This window comes from Chiroxiphia lanceolata, chromosome 13 (assembly GCF_009829145.1).
Source record: "Chiroxiphia lanceolata isolate bChiLan1 chromosome 13, bChiLan1.pri, whole genome shotgun sequence".
Lineage (NCBI taxonomy): Eukaryota > Metazoa > Chordata > Aves > Passeriformes > Pipridae > Chiroxiphia > Chiroxiphia lanceolata.
This window is the reverse complement of record NC_045649.1, coordinates 8418561-8434058: the sequence shown is the minus strand read 5'-3', so window position 1 is coordinate 8434058 and position 15498 is coordinate 8418561. Positions and strand designations below refer to the sequence as shown.

Here is a 15498-nt window from a genome sequence, read left to right as displayed (position 1 = left end):
TCTTTTGCTATTCACAAGGGGCAAATGTGCTTCACAACAGCGAATTTTAATAAAAGTCTGAAAAATGGCTAGGCTCTGCTCTGGACTTTTGGATCGTGTATGGACTTTGGGTCTTGTATAGACTTTTTGCATTTTTCCTCCATTATTTTTATTTTTCCTCTTTTTTTCTACCCGTTATTCCATAAATGCTCCAAATTGAGCATTTGTGTTGCTCAGTGACATGTTTGGGATACCCAAATTTACCTCTGCAGAGGGGTAGGTGATGCCTTCTACGTTCTGGCAGTGCTGTCTCTAAACTCTGAAGATAGGACTCTAAAGATCTAAACTAAAGATGAGACAGTCAGAATTCCTGGCAATTTGTGAAATTACAAACACTTTCTGTAATTCATATGTTTATATGCATTTTATTTTGTTTTTGCTTAACTTCAGCTACCTGAAAACCGAGTGTTTGTAACCAACTGCTTTATAATCTGAAGGCATTTTATGTGAGAGCTGTTAAAATATGGAATAGCATGAGAAAATATTAGGAAGCAATTTTTGGAGCTGAAGTTGAGTTGGTATTTCCAGTATCACAGGAACAGCATTGTGTGGGAATGAAGGCAGAGGTGCATGATATGGTTCAAGTCCTTCCAACCCAAACCATTCCATGATTCCATGCTATTTTTAGGGTTCACTTACTTGCATTTGGGTTCAGATGGCAGCTCGTGCTTTACTTTATCAGAAGTCATAGAAAAGTGTTAATTGCAGATAAAGCATTAGAAAGCCAAACTGTCGTTTTCATGCCCCCTGGGTTGACTTGGAGCCACTCTACGTGCCGTGTCCTGCCGTGAACACAGTGTTGAATTTGACTCCGTTAATTGTTGGGGAGATGTGGGAAGGAAGAGCACTTCTAACATGTGGCTGTTCCCAAAAAATGGTGCAAATCAAGATGAGCTGTGGGGCTCTGGAGCGTTCAGAGGAGCTGTCTTGTCGTAGGAAGAGGGATTTCTTCAGGGAGTGGGTGAATTGTTTCCTTCTGCTCAGAGCAGCCTCTTAATGAGCTGCCCTCTCCAGGGTGCGGAGAGATGGCCAACTCCAGCCTGGGAGGCTTCCACCACATCACTGCCTTTGGATGGCTCGATCTAAAAATACATCCCTGCTGCACAGTGGATTTGAGGCACGTTAATCTGTTCCCTTTAGGAAGGAGACTTGTACTGGATGAACTACTGTGGAAACTGTATTTTTGCTGTGCAGTGTTACCAGTTTTCTTCTTCCAGCAGCAAAATGTCGTGGAAATCATTGTTCTGCTTGGAATTCCCTCTCTGACAACAATAGCAGCAATGGGGTGGGGTGGTTTGGAATTGTTTAATGAGGAAAAGTTTTGGAGGAGTGAGCTCTCCCAGGCTGCACAGGCTCCACCATGTGATTTCTCTTCACCATTCCGTCTCCTGCAGGAGTGGCCGCGTTCCCACTGCTGGGATAGTTCTGACCACTCCTAGCTCTTCTGGCACAGCTGTGTAAGGACACTGGGATTTGAGTTGGATTTTTGTTCGTTTGGTTGTAATTTAGCATGTTTTCCTGGGATGAGGAGGAATGGGAGCCTGCCAGGATAACACCTCAGAGCAGTCCTGGAGTTATTGCTACCTCTGAGTGCAATGACTCATCCCGAAGCAGACAGCTCGTGCCCTCGATCCTCACTGGAGCTCCAGACACGTTCCCATGATGTGCTGCAGTGTTTCTGGCTGCAGGCTCAGCTGTGACGCCGCTGTTTATTGTCAGCCTTTGTTTCCAGGTAACTTTGGGGAATGTTTTGGGGCAGCAGCAGGGCCAGTTCAGGCACAGCATTGTGGGCTGGAGGTGCGTTTGCTGCCTGGTGTTGAACAACTCAGTAGCTGATGCTCTCCAGCGAGTTACAACTTGACTTGCTGCTGTTTGTGCCAGTGGGAAGCTGCAGTGGGGCGTTTGAGGTCTGGGATCCACAATTACTTGCAGCAGGGGTTGCATAAGTGTGTGGAGCTCTCCGGTCCCGGCACTTTGTTTTCTATGTGTTCCAGGAGACGCAGCTTTTGCCTCTCCAGCTATTTAAGATTCAGAGTGTATTTTCCTCCTTTGATGTTTGGCATACCTTGACAGGCTGAGGGAGCTGGGCTTGTCAGCCTGGAGAAGAGAAGGTTCTGGGCAGACCTTAGAGCCCCTTTCAGTGCCTAAAGAGGCTCAAAGAGAGCTGGAGAGGGACTTTGGACAAGAGCCTGGAGGGACAAGACATGGTGGGATGGCTTTTAAAAAAAGAAGGGGAGATTCGTATTAGATATGAAGAGGAAATTCTTCCCTGTGAGGATGGTGAGGCCCTGGCACAGGTTGCCAAGAGAAGCTATGTCTGCCCCATCCCTGGAAGTGTTCCAGGCCAGGCTGGATGGAGCTTGGAGCAACCTGGTCAAGTGGAGGGTGTCCCTGCCCATGGCAAGGGGTGGAACGAGATGAGCTTTGAGATCCCTTCCAACCCAGCCCATTCCATGATGTTGACACTGGAGCTCACTTGCTGTGTCGTTGGACTTTTACCTGCTACACCAGTCCCTGTTTTCCAGGACCTGCTGCTGCTGCTCATCAGCACAGACTCAGTCACAAGCTGCTCAGACAAGCTCAACCATTTGTAAGGAACTGTCTTTAAAATATGGATGGCATTAGAGGGACTCAGGCTTAAAATTAGAAAACTGTTTATGATGCACAGTTGTAGTTGTTTACCTTGAACCATAATTATCTTATTCCTGAGTTAAAAACGTCACGTCAGCGTGCTGGAGCAAGATTTGATGACAAAGGCATGTTTTTAGCCACCAGCACGAGAAAAGAACACTTGAAATGTGTGTCTAAATATGATTTTATAACCTAAAGTATAGCACACTCAGGATTTTAAGTTGGCTCTGGAGGTTGCGTGGGCTTATGGGTCGGCCATTTGGCCGGGGATCAAGGGACCGGGTTTAATCCTGACTCTGTCCTTTTGTCCTCTGAGCGCTTTCCTTGCCACCCTCTGTGCTGTTTGTTTGGACGGCCCCGTGTTGGAAGTGAGGGATGTGCCCTTTCTCCGGGTGTTTGTGGATTTTCCTGGGGCGCGGTTTCGTGGCACAGCCGGAGCGGGGTTGCGCTGCTGGGGGTGGTGAGGCTCCCCCACCCTTCCAGCCAGCCGGGGGGCAGGAGCCAATCCAGCCCCTTTGGAGCCGGGAGAGCAATGGGAAGAGGAAGATGAGGAGGTTTTCTGCTGGTCTGGCAGGTTCAGCTGATTTATGGACAAGCTCTGGAGTGGCCCAAGGGAGAAGCTGGGATCCAGCAGCTGAGTGGGGCCAGAGCCCTCCCTCTTTGGGAACCCACATCCCTCGAGCCTCTCTGAAGGGCTGGGGCACATCTGCTAGCACAGACACATTCTAGTTCCTTATTTTATTATTATGTTTCCTTATTTTATTATTCAGCAATGCTCTCTGAGCCTGTGTGGCTGAGGTGGCCTGTGCCCTCCTCACACCCTTTTCCAGATTGGTTTTCTGTACCTGAGCTAAGCGGCAGCAGCTCTTTCTCACCTGGACCTGGTGCTGCCAGGGTGCTCCTTTCTCAGGAGAATGGAAAGTGGGAGGGGAGCAGCTTCTTTAGTGATGACAACTGCTACTTAAACCTGTTCAGGGCATAGAATAGAAGGGGGGAAAAAAAATCAGTTGAAGCTTTAGGTGCTTTCAATGTATGTGGGATTTTTAAGGAATCTTTTTATTCTGACCTCAACTTGCCAGGCCCCAGACAATAGGGGAGGGATGCCATGTGGAATTCAAGGAGGTGCTTCCTTTCAGCTCTTTCCTTGCTGTGTAATTTGAGGTGGTTGTAAAGCACTTGTAAGTCGGGAACTGAAGACTTGAGCACATTCTACAATTACATTTTTCATGTTGCTTTCTGGGGACCTCCTGGATTGTCTTGGATTGTGACAGGGAATGGTGTCTGATCCTTTTATGTACCTGGGTGTGGGCTCTGAGTGACACCTGTGTATTCCTAAAAAACCCGTGTCTGAGTTGTTGAAGGTCTGATTGTAATGTTTGTGTGGCCACACATTTTTCTTGGCTGGGGAGATTTTATTGCACTATTCAGAATCCAACCAGAATTCACTCTGTGGATAAGTTTGCTGTGTTTTTCCTCTTTGAGGGAAGCTGTGTCTGTTCTTGAAGGCTGAACAGTGACTTCCTTGACTCCTCCTTGGCTAATTAGTGTGCTTTAAAATGGGATGTTTGCATCCTTTTCACCAATCAGCATTCAGAGAGGAAAGGAAATAGTTCAGGTATTAATAGTAACCTGTATCCAATTTGCCACCAAATTGCACGGATGCAAATCTCTGAGACTGCAGAGGTGACAGATGTGTTTGTCACTCTTCTGAAAAATGGTCTGTATTTTCTCAATGTGTTTAAATGGAGCATGGAGGAAGAAATGCAGATTCATACTTTAAATAAAGGGGAGCTCGTCCTGGACCAGTAGCATCGTTTACCCTCCTCCTTCCCTCAGGAGAATGTACAGAGGGGATTGAGTTGAATTTTATGGTGAAGTCACGGGAAGAGGTTCAGTCTGGAGACAGGAAGGATGTGTTTGTCCCACCTCAGACTTGTATTTAGGAGGAATGGAAAGGAGAAGGTACGTGGACTGTGATGGCAACTATGACCGCAGTTTAAATTATGGCTCTAATTCCAGAGAACGTCCTTCTTGCCTTTATTGGGTTGGTGAAGGCCAACATCTTGGAGCTGAATCCCCATCCTTGGAACTGTTCAAGGCTGGGTTGGACAGAGCTTGAAGCAACCTGGTCTAGTGGAAGGTGTGCCTGCCCATGGCAGGGGGTGGAACAGGATGAGCTTTAAGGTCCCTTCCCACCCAAACCATTCCGTGATTCTATGATTAATTAGGACAAATTGGAGCTTCAGGATTTTCTAGCCTGGCAAAAGGGCACGGTAGGGTTTTTGAGCTCTCAGAGATGGGCACTAATTGTGTCTGTGTTCTGAACTCACCTCTGAGTGTCCCCTTTGGTGGGTCAGTTTGTGCTTCATCCTGGATCTTTCAGAGCTCAAATGGGAGAAATTCCCCTGGGTCACTGGGGTTATTTGAAGTGCAGACAGGTTTTGGGCAAACCTAAGCTGGAAACCTGGCACCTCCATTTGTTTGCTGGCTGAATCCTAGCAATTCTTCTACAGGTACCTATGGGCAGGAGTTGAGTAATCTCCAGGCAGGTTTTTGCTGAAAACTTATATTTTGTAGCTATTGAATATATGTATTTTCTAATACTTGATTAATTTTAGTTTTCCCATAAACCTTTCTAATTGTCAGCATCTGGCAATCTTACTGCTCATACTGTTGACTTTATTTGCTTTATTCCTCACTAGTTTTCCTTTATTCTTTCTTGGTTTTATGCCCAGGAAGAGCATTTGTTGTCTGATCCTCCTACCTTTTACTTGAACTTAGTGTGTATTGGTTTCTGTCTTTTCCTGGATAATATTTGATTTTCAACTGTTATGCCCTGAATTTTACATGTCTGTGTATGCTGCAGTACATAAGCTTTGTTATTCACGCTGTCTTTGTGTCTGACTGAAATAATTGGGTTGGATATTTACTACTTCTCTGGTGGGGCTCAGCAAATTTTCAGGATACAGAGGTCACATTTTGTTCTTGTTTTCGTGTGAACTAAACCTGATCATGGATCAGTTCTGCTTGGAATATCCACACCACTGTGCATCCTGTGTTTTCCAAATGGCTTAGGAATTAAGAGCTTACGCTACACTAAAATAAACAGCTTGAGGGTTCTGTAGATGATGATGAAGTTTCTGGCTGGCTGGCGAACCAGTTCAGGTGGTTTGAGAGCAGATCTGCTGCTGCTGGTCTGTGCTGAGGGGTTTTTTGAGAGCGTGTTCTCACGAGTTAATGTGGATCTTCATTTTCCTGTGTCCCAGTAGTAATGATGTGTTCTCCCAAAGCCAGACAGAGCATCTTTGCTTTGCACGTGCAGGTCACGTAATAAAGAAATGAGCCTGATGATGCACCTTCTTGGAAGAGATTCAGCCAGGCTGGAAGGACCTAGCAGTCTTAGGGAATTACATTTCATACTCGAGCTCTGAAAATGAAAAATTGCAAGATCTGGGGGGATTATTTGGAGCATTGGAGCTGACAGACAGGAGTACCTGTAGCTCCCTGGGCTGCTGAAGGGGTGGTGGACAATTATTTTGGGTGTTTCGACTTTTTTCTTACTTCCATTTGTGACAGAGAGGCCACTTGATGGAAGTTATTGCTTTTGTTAGGCAGGTGCTGCTTGTGTAGTTAAGACTTTATCCATTTGCTGATGGATTTCAGGAAGAATTTCCTCATGGAGAGGGCTGTCAGGCATTGGAAGGGTCTGCCCAGGGAGGTGGTGGAGTCCCCATCCCTGGAGGTGTCCAAGGAAGGCCTGGATGTGGCACTCAGTGCTCTGGGCTGGGTGACAAGGTGGAGATCAGTCACAGGTTGGACTGGATTGTATTGGAGGGCTTTTTCAACCTTAATGATTCTGGGATAAAAGTGCACAATCTTTAAGGCATTTACCATTATTAAAACAAGAGGAGTTTTTTTTTTTTTTAGCTTGGGCAGACTAAATCATGGCAAACAGCGTCCTCAGCCCTGGTCTTGGTGGTGGTTTCTGGTGCAGCCTTGAACTGCAGCCCAAGGCTGCTCAGAGCAGTCCCAGCAGCTCTGTTTTGACTTAGGACTTTCCACTCCTTGGAGAAGCCACAGAAGGGTGGTCAGAGTGAAGGAGGAGAAGAGGGAACGTGCTCCTATGTTTCTAGCACTCCTAATTGTGTGCACAGAATTGAAAAGTCTGGTTCAGTGGAAGCTATTGGGGCTTGTTTGGCTGCTGTGCCACATCATGCCAAGATTCTTCAAGTTCCTGCAGGGTTTTGGAGCTGGGGCTCTTCTGACAGCCCCAGATTTTTACCCTGCCAAGTACCTTTCAGGCTGCTTTTGTGGATCTTTCCAGGAGAAACAATAGGTAGTTTTAGAGGCTGATGATTCTAAGATATCCTGTGTCACGGTAGCAAACTTTAAATATCTGGTATGAAGAGACCAGATAACCAGTAGTGAAGTTGGTATGTCCAGCAATTCAGAGTTCACTGCTGAGCTGCATCTTGTGTGCTTACAAGGGATAAACTCTGTGAAATGTTCAGCTTCTGCTGATAATTAGTTTTTTAGCTTAATGAAATTCAAACACTTATGGTATAAAATGGTTTAACTGCCTTTTTTTTTTTTTTTTTTTTTTTTGCACAGGTCTTGAGGAATATGTGAAACATGTTAAAAATACTTATTGTGGTGAGGCCCTGGCACAGGTTGCCCAGAGGAGCAGGGGCTGCCCCATCCCTGGAGTTGGATGGGGCTTGGAGGTGTCCCTGCCCATGGCAGGGACTGCCATGGAAGGGACTGGAATGAGATGAGCTTTGAGGCCCTTCCAACCAAAACCATTCTGGGATTCTGTGATTTGTCATCACAGATCCTGACCTCTCTTAGTTCACTGGAGGTCTCCAGGCAGCTTGGTCATTCCTGAATTTAGGCTTCTGTCAACCCCCAGTTCCTTGTAGTCTGTGTTGTCCCTGTGAGACTTTCAGTTAAAGCACTGAAAGAACAATTTAGTTCCACAGGAATCACATCTTTCCCTTCTTTCATGCTTGTTACAATGGGAGAAATTGACCCTTGGGCTTTTCATCCACACCAGTGTCTTGATCTGTGTTTTTAAGGACAGTACCAGGTTATTTTGTATTTTTCATCAAGTGGCACAGATGACAGGAACTTTAAAAACTGTAGATCTCAGCATACCTATTATTTTCAGGGCAAAATAAAGGAACTTTAAGACTGAGAATATATCACCTACTTCAGTTATGAAAGCCATCAAATTAAATTTTATTTGATGCTATGATTTTGTCACATTCAACACATGAGAGGGTTTTTTTGAGGACTAGTGGAATTCTCTCTGTGCTTTGGCTTTTCACTTGAGTAATTGGCACTGTTTGAGCATAGTTGGGATGTGATTGCTGTGGAAATATTTGGAAACTATAGTGAAAGGCAGCTCCTGGAGCTTACCCTGTTGCTGGGAATCTCTCTGTAAAGGGTGAGAGTGGCTGTGGAACATGACAGTTTGTGTGTGTGCCTGGAGATGGCTGGGCTGGGAGCTGCTGATAGGCTGGAGGGCACTGCAGCTGGATATTTATCTCAAATTTATGAGGATTTCTTGGAAACAACTCTTTTCCCCATTCCAGCAGGTGAAAGCTCTGGCTGTGCTGTCTCAGTGTGGTCAGGCAGGCACAAAGCTGTGCTGAACATGCCTATGAAGAGCACTGAAAAACACTTCTGGATTTCCCCTCCCTCCAAATTTGTTGTTTGTGATCCCTCTTGATTCTGTGTTGGAGGAAATGGAGCTTATCTGAGTGCAGGAGCTCCGTGGTGTCCCATGTGCTCCCCTGTGTATATTTTCACTGGAGCCCTCGGAGAGCTGCCTCATTGAAATTCTGTCTCTTTGTGGAATTATTGTGAGGGAAGCACATGAGTGCTGTGGAAAAAGGCTCTCCTAGTCCCTGGAGATTCTTTCCATTCAGAAGTTAGTCTCAACCAGAATCTAAATCTCATCCTGAATCCTGTTACGCTGCTTAGTTTCTGGATCACCAGAAAATCTGAACTGATGCAAGTCTGACTTTGAATCCAAAAACAACTTCTTGCCCTAAAGCAACACTAATGAGAAGGGGAATCCTGCTGGAAAAGTTGCTGTGCAAGTATTATTGTGCTCCATAGGGCTGCAGTTGCTGTCAGGAGATCCTCAGTGCTCCAGGACTCCCTGGCCATGGAGAAATCCATGAGGTAGCCATGTATCTCTGCTCTTCTCAAAGAAAAATGTCAAAAAACTTTCTTTGCTTGTCTGGAGAAGTTTACCTGCTGCAGGATTCCTTTCTTTGAGTCAGGACTGTGTGCCTGTATGTGTTCCTCTGGGTTTTTGGGTTTATATTGGCCTACTCCTTTTCACTGAGGTTCCAAAGACTTCCCTTGGCTCAGCTGGAAGCAGCTCTGCCCTGGATGCAGCTGTGTTGCTCATCTGGACATCCTCCCTTTGGCTCTTTGTTGGGGAGTGAAAGACTCCCAAAACAAACAAGGCTCTCCGGGGGTTCCTGATCTCTTCCACTGTGTGTCTGTCCTGGCTGGCCTTAGGGTCTCTCCTGGGTGATTCTTGGAAGGCAGGGATCCAGCTAAATCAGAAGTTGTAAGGTGATGAGCAGCAATAAAGTATAAAATTGTCACCTGCTCTGCAAGGCCAGTCCCAGTGTGATAACGTTATGGGGAACTAAATCTGATGCTGTTTAAAGGAGTGTCAGGCTCCAGAGTGTGATGTGAGGGAGCTGGGCCTGGAAGTTGTGCAGATGGAATTTGGAAGAGGAATAATGGATACAACAAGGTTTAAAAGCAGTGGTTGGAACCCCACAGTGAAAACATGGATGTGAGAGCGCTCAGTGCCGTGGTGTGGTTGACAACGTGGTGTTGGGTTAAAGGTTGAACTCGATGATCTCAGAGGTCTTTTCCAGCCTGAATGATTCTGTGGGAGCATTTGGGGAAAGAACACAAGAAGCTGAGTGTTCTCAGTGAGTATGAGAGGAGGAAGACCATCAGCACGTGGAGGTCCAAGGAGTTATGGTGGTCTTGGAGTTGGGGAATCTTTAGCCCTTGGAAAGGGGCAGCTGAAAGTGGAACAAACAAAAGCTGAAGTGTTTTGTACTTTGTAGTTCCTCACTTGTAACTTTATATATATGAGTTTTTGAGTAAAAATTGGGATTTAGCACTTCTGCTTTTAGAAGGAAGGGTAATTTGGGAGAAATCCAGATTTTCCCACTGTCAGCTGGAGCAGGGGTTGGTCCCTGTGTGCCTCAGTGTGTTTACAATGTCTAGAGATGGGATGTGGGATTTTGGGAATTTGGCATGAGCAGGATGTGGAGCTTGGAGTTCACCCTTTCACCTCTTTGTACAGGGCAGAATACCTGCAGTTGGACTGGAGAAGGCCCAGTGCTCCCAGTGCCTCAGGTACTGCTGCTCTCCTCTGGAGCTGGGCTTTAGCAGTTGGACCTGCAGTGCATCAGCAGCTTATTTCTTTGCAAAAAGTTCCTTTCCTGAACCTGTTTCTCTGTGGAAGTGTAGCAGAAGCTCAGGTTTTTCTGGGGTAAGGCAGTGTTTTACACATGGCTGTGTCCAAGCTCTGCTCTTCCACACTGCCAGCCCCAAACAGGCTTATTTGTAGCTCAGATTTTTCCTTCTCCTATGACTTGTGCAGGTTCCCACCGAAGCTGTGCCATCCCAAACTCAGCCCTTCTGCAGGGGATGACTGTGACTCTTGGGGGATCTCCTCTGGAACTGACTGGCTTGTTCTGCCTGGGGGGGAATTTTTGTGAGCAGCTGAGGTGGTGGGACATGGGCAGAGCCGGGGGACCCTCAGGATGGAGCAGCCTGGGCTGACTCGTCTGACCTGGGAACATGAGGAGTGCAGGATTTGAGCTTGGAATCTGCCAACCCTTTCATGTGCCAGTTAGTGAATGTAATTCCCCTTCACTTGGGTGCTGCGAGCTCCTGCTGGTTCCTGCCCAGCGTCGGAAATTTCACTTCGGGAATTTGTAGCTGGAAAAATATCCTTGAAAGTACAGTGACAGCTGGTGGAAAATAAAGTTAGAGGTTGTAGTGGATTCACTGCTACTCAGAGCAAAGGTGTGCTTGGAAAGAGAGTGGTGGTGTTGTGGATAATTCCGTGAGTTGTTTGGGAAGGTGAATTCCTGGCGTGGGAGCTCATGCTGGCTCTGCCTCTCTTTGGTTCATGAGCTGCTCACAGTTTGGGGGCTGACATACCTTTTTTTGTAAATAAAATGGCTCTAAAACCACACAGATGGTCACAGAACCTTGAGACAAGTGATTTTTTTTTTTTAATCTATTCTCAGAAAGTTATGGAATGTGATGGATGCTCGGCTGAGCTTCCACTATCCTTGTGTTCCTCTGTTCGTGCAGACTTTATCAGGGAGTTTATTTCTGGATTAGGCAAGGTTTGTACTTGGTAACTTCATGTACCCAATCCAGCGTGCGTGTTGTGAATAAAATTCCCTTGGTTTATTTTCTAATGCACCTATTCCTCTGTTTTTCAGATTACACAGCGTTTTTGGGACACACCTCTGTTGGATTTTAATATATGTCCTGCTAAGAGATGCTTTCAACTATGGAATCGGTAAATATTGACTTTATTTCTATCTAATATTCTGGTTTATTCCCTAATAAGTGCTCATGTCCCTGTTGGAGTGTTTGGTTTTGCCTCTTTTAAAAGTCTTTATTTTCTGAACTTTGAAGGTAAAATTGCAAATTCCATGGGATGATAAAAGGTACTAACCAGGAATATTTTAGGAGCTGTCTGTAGTTCTGAGGTGCCTTTTTAATTTTAGACAATTTTGATTATATCAAGTTTTTCCCTGACTTCAGTGAAATAAAAGTGAAATTTCCTGCCTGGGCAGTTCCAGCACAGGTTTGCCCAGCAGACTGTGCAGGTTGTTGGTGGTGCTGAGTATTAAATAATATCATGATCCTCTTTCTTTCTCTTTGCTTTCAAAATTCCTTGAAAAACGCAAAGTCTATTAGTTTCCCAATGTATGTCTCCTTGTGATTAGTCTAATTGAAACAGATGGCACCCAAGTTTATTTTGGGCAGAGAAACCTCCCAATCTGCTGAGACTACAGTTTGATTCAGTGTTAGGATTCAACTTTTTGAGAGCATTAGCAGATGTAGAATAACAGGCTGTTGTAGAGTGCAGTTAGGGGGAAAAATGAGATTTTACCTCTGTTTCATGGTAGAGGCTGGTGCTGTCCTGGAAGTTCCGGTGGTGTGGATGGAGCTGGAGGCAGGGGGTTGTTCTGGCTGGTTTTTTGGGGTTGTTGTGGCTGGTCTTCTGTAGTGCCTGGTGGTTTTGATGTGCTGGGAGCTGATTAAAGGCTGTGTGAGCTCATCTGGGCGGTGCATGTCATGGAGGGGTTCAAGGTCACCCCCAGCATGCCTGGGAATCCTATGGAGAAGGCTCCCAGTGTATAACTCCAGTGTGTGGCTCCTGCCTTGGGGCTCTGGTCCTTGGCTGACCTCTGGGTTCCTGCTGCAGTGGGATTATTTGTGTTGAAGTTGTTGTCATCACGAGGAAGGCTGTTGGTGAAGGAGAGTTGCTCCATGTGGAAGTCCAGCCCTACCCTATCAGGTGCCTTTACAGGCTGGAAGGTGCCTTTTGTCCTGGATTTTGAGGGGGGGAAATAAAAATCATTGTATTTAGTGTGTCCATAATAATTGCAAGGTATTCAGGTGAAGACAAGATGTTATTTCAGCTTCCCCTGGTGAATATTAATAGCAGGAGAAGCCTTTCACAGTGGAACAAAGCAGAGCAGGCATCAGTGACTCTCCCTGGGCCTTTAAGTAATTACAGTGTATCAGGTTTGAGCCCTTTTCCCAGCGTGTGCAGGAGCTCCTTCATCCTTCCTAGAAGCTCAGCAGGGCCCTGAAAAACCCGGCTCAGCCCTGACATCAGTGATAAACCAGGCTGGTTGCTGTTTGCTGCCTGTTTTATTTCCTAGGTGGGGACAAAGATGTTTAATTCTGAGTTTTGAAGTAAATGGTGTTTGGCTTTTTGAATGCAAACAGTCTTTTTAAAAGCAGGATGACAAAAACTTACCCAATATTCAGGTGTATTTGAGTGACCCCGTTTGGAAGGGTTTACTCAAAACAAGCCAAATTTGTCATAGCCACAGAAATGTTTGGGTTGGAAGGACCTTAAAGCCCATCTCATTCCATCCCCTGCCGTGGGCAGGGACACTTTCCACTAGACCAGGTTGCTCCAAGCCCTGTCCAACCTGGCCTTGAACATTTCCAGGGATGGGGCAGCCACTTTTCTGGGCAGTGGTATTTTCTTTTTCCTGTTGGCAGCAGAAACAGCTGCACTACATTGGGCTTGTCCTGGGCTTTGGTGACTCAATTGCTCCCCAGCACCAACAACTGGAGAGATCTGTGTGTTCCCAACACCTTCACAGGGAAGCAGAGGGGCCAAGGCTTTATCCAGGCAGCAGCTTTAGTGGTGGCCTTGGCAGTGGTGTTTCAGGGAGTTCCTAATGAATATGCAGGTGTGGGATTAAAAGGCTGAATGAGGAGCACGGAGCAGAATTGTTTTCTGAGCTGCAGCAGCGCTCTGACCTCCTGAGAAGGGCACGAGTGTAAAGCTGAGGCCTGTAGTGGAAAAGCAATTACAATCCAGGCTGCCAGGATTGAATTGTCCTCGGAAAGTCAGATGCTGCAATAATGGGAGCGTTGTTTAGCTGGAACGTGACTTCACTTAAATGCTCCATGTTTTTCTATTAATGCTCTTAAACGTGCTCGTATATGGGTCTCAATTTTTACTGCTTTGAGGGGAATCGAGCTCAGTATTCCACCAGGAAGATATTTCTCTGCATAGAAGTGTTCTGATGAGCTTGCTGGCTTTTTTCCATGTATTTCAATTCTTATCCCTTCCAGATTAGAGGTGTTGGAAAATAAAACACCACCATGTCTTTGTTCTTTAGCATGTTGGTCACCACTGAGCCGAGGAGAGCAGCTTTCCATGGGGTCCTGGGATATGGGAACATTGGCTTTCAGGGGGAGAAGCTGATGTGTTATGAAGCAGGGCCTGGAGAATGGAGGGGAAGCCGCAGGCAAGTGGAATTACTAGTGCTGTGTTAATAATTCTGAGAGAGCTGGAGTTCTTCAGCCTGGAGAAGGGAAGGCTCTGGAGAGACCTTACAACCCCTTCCAGTGCCTAAAGGCAGGGATAGATGAGATATTGGAAAGAAATTCTTCCCTGGGAGGGTGGTGAGGCCCTGGCATAGGTTGCCCAGAGAAGCTGTGGCTGCCCCATCCGTGAAAGTGTTCCAGGCCAAGTTGGACGGGGTTTGGAGCAACCTGGTCTAGTTGAAGGTGTCCCTGCCCATGGAAGGGGTGGAACAAGATGAGCTTTGAGGTCCCTTCCAACCCAAACCGTTCCAGGATTCTATGGAGCATTAAAGAGGTAGAGCTGTGTGGTTTGTGGCTTTGCTGACTTTTGCTGTGGAGCCCTTTCTCCTGAAAAAGTACAGATTTTGGGAGTGCTGTAAAGCAGCTGGGTGGCTCTCCAGGCCACTCCAGGTTTGTCTGGAGCGTTTCACAGGATCCAGTTTGGGTTTGTGCTGATGCCTAGCTCGGCCTGGGAAGGGGAGGTGGGTTTCACAGCCCTTGGGAGCACAGTAGCAGTAACCTGCGTGTCCAGGCTGTGCTCTGTTGGACAGCACTGAAGTGACAAAGTCTAAATTTAATTTTTAAAGCTGTATCTTCACTGCCAGTAGAGGTTAAGTAGAGGTGGCTTAACTGTGAATCTGGGCTTCTTTGTGTGTCAAACAGGCCTTGAGTTTTTGGACACAAAACCCTGCTGAGACCTACAGGAAAGAGCTTTAAATCCTTCCCCCTGTCCCCGTGAAAAAGCTGCTTTTTCAACTGTAATCTCAGCACAAGCATTTGCTTTGAGTGGTTGAATTGCTGCTTTTACAGTTCTCTGTATTTTCCCAGAATTTGTTAAATTGCCAATGTTATTCACATGCCACTTTTGGCAGGTGCCACCTACATGCCCTCAATTTGAACGTACCTTTCAGGAGAAGTGTAGGTAGGGAGGCTCCTCTCTTGCATGTCAGATGTTGGAGAGCGCAGCACTTCCATTAATTCACTTTCTCTGACCTTTCCACTGCTAATAAGCCAAGCTGGAGCACAATGCAGCACCTTAATGAACAGACCTGAGCTGAGCAGGGGCTGCTTTGAAAAATGTCTCGCTTGACTTGTTCCTTGGGTGTAATTCAGCTCTGAGTGTATCCACGGCACAGATGGGAGTTATTGATGAGACCAACCCACAACCAAATACAACCTTGTCCTCCTTCCTCTTGTGTTTCGAACTAGAGAAAGCCATGCCAATAACTGACTAAAAAGAAGGAAAATAGTTGGGGTTTTTTTCCTTGACTCTACTTAGTTTGAGAATAAGACTGTATTGCGACCACAAAAATCCTAATTTTTAAAAGAAATCTACTTTGGAGTTGGGATTTTGTACATTTATATCCACTAATGTAACCTACACTGAACAATGTACAGTTTTGAGTTAGGAATGTGTAGATTTATATCAATTAACATAATGTACACTTAAAAATCACAGTTGTATTTAGGAAAAAGTTCATTAAAACAAGCTCATAACATAGACAATGCAAGGGATCATCATTTCCAGTAACTGCCAGTCTGTAACTTCACATAGGAAGATTCCTGAGCCACCCAGCCCAGGTGACACAGGGAGGCTGGATTTCAGGAAGGGATCTGTAGGTATTTTGGGGAGTAAGAGGCCGGTTCTGCTTCCATTGTTGTGCAAGGGCGTTCCTGGGTGTGACCTCTTGGGAAAGTAAAAGT

At 46.0% G+C, this 15498-nt stretch overlaps 1 protein-coding gene across 3 annotated transcripts in view; it reads left to right on the top strand.

The window, feature by feature from the left end:
* ANKRD11 (ankyrin repeat domain 11) overlaps positions 1 to 15498 on the top strand; it is a 134706-nt gene that overhangs the window by 12828 nt on the left and 106380 nt on the right. For 2 of the 3 annotated variants that reach the window (XM_032701222.1, XM_032701223.1), the window contains exon 2: positions 11172 to 11251. The gene's annotated coding sequence lies outside the window, so the exon portion shown is untranslated. Of the gene's footprint in view, positions 1 to 10049; positions 10069 to 11171; positions 11252 to 15498 lie in introns of those variants that run through there. The other variant, XM_032701224.1, reaches the window with a different exon arrangement.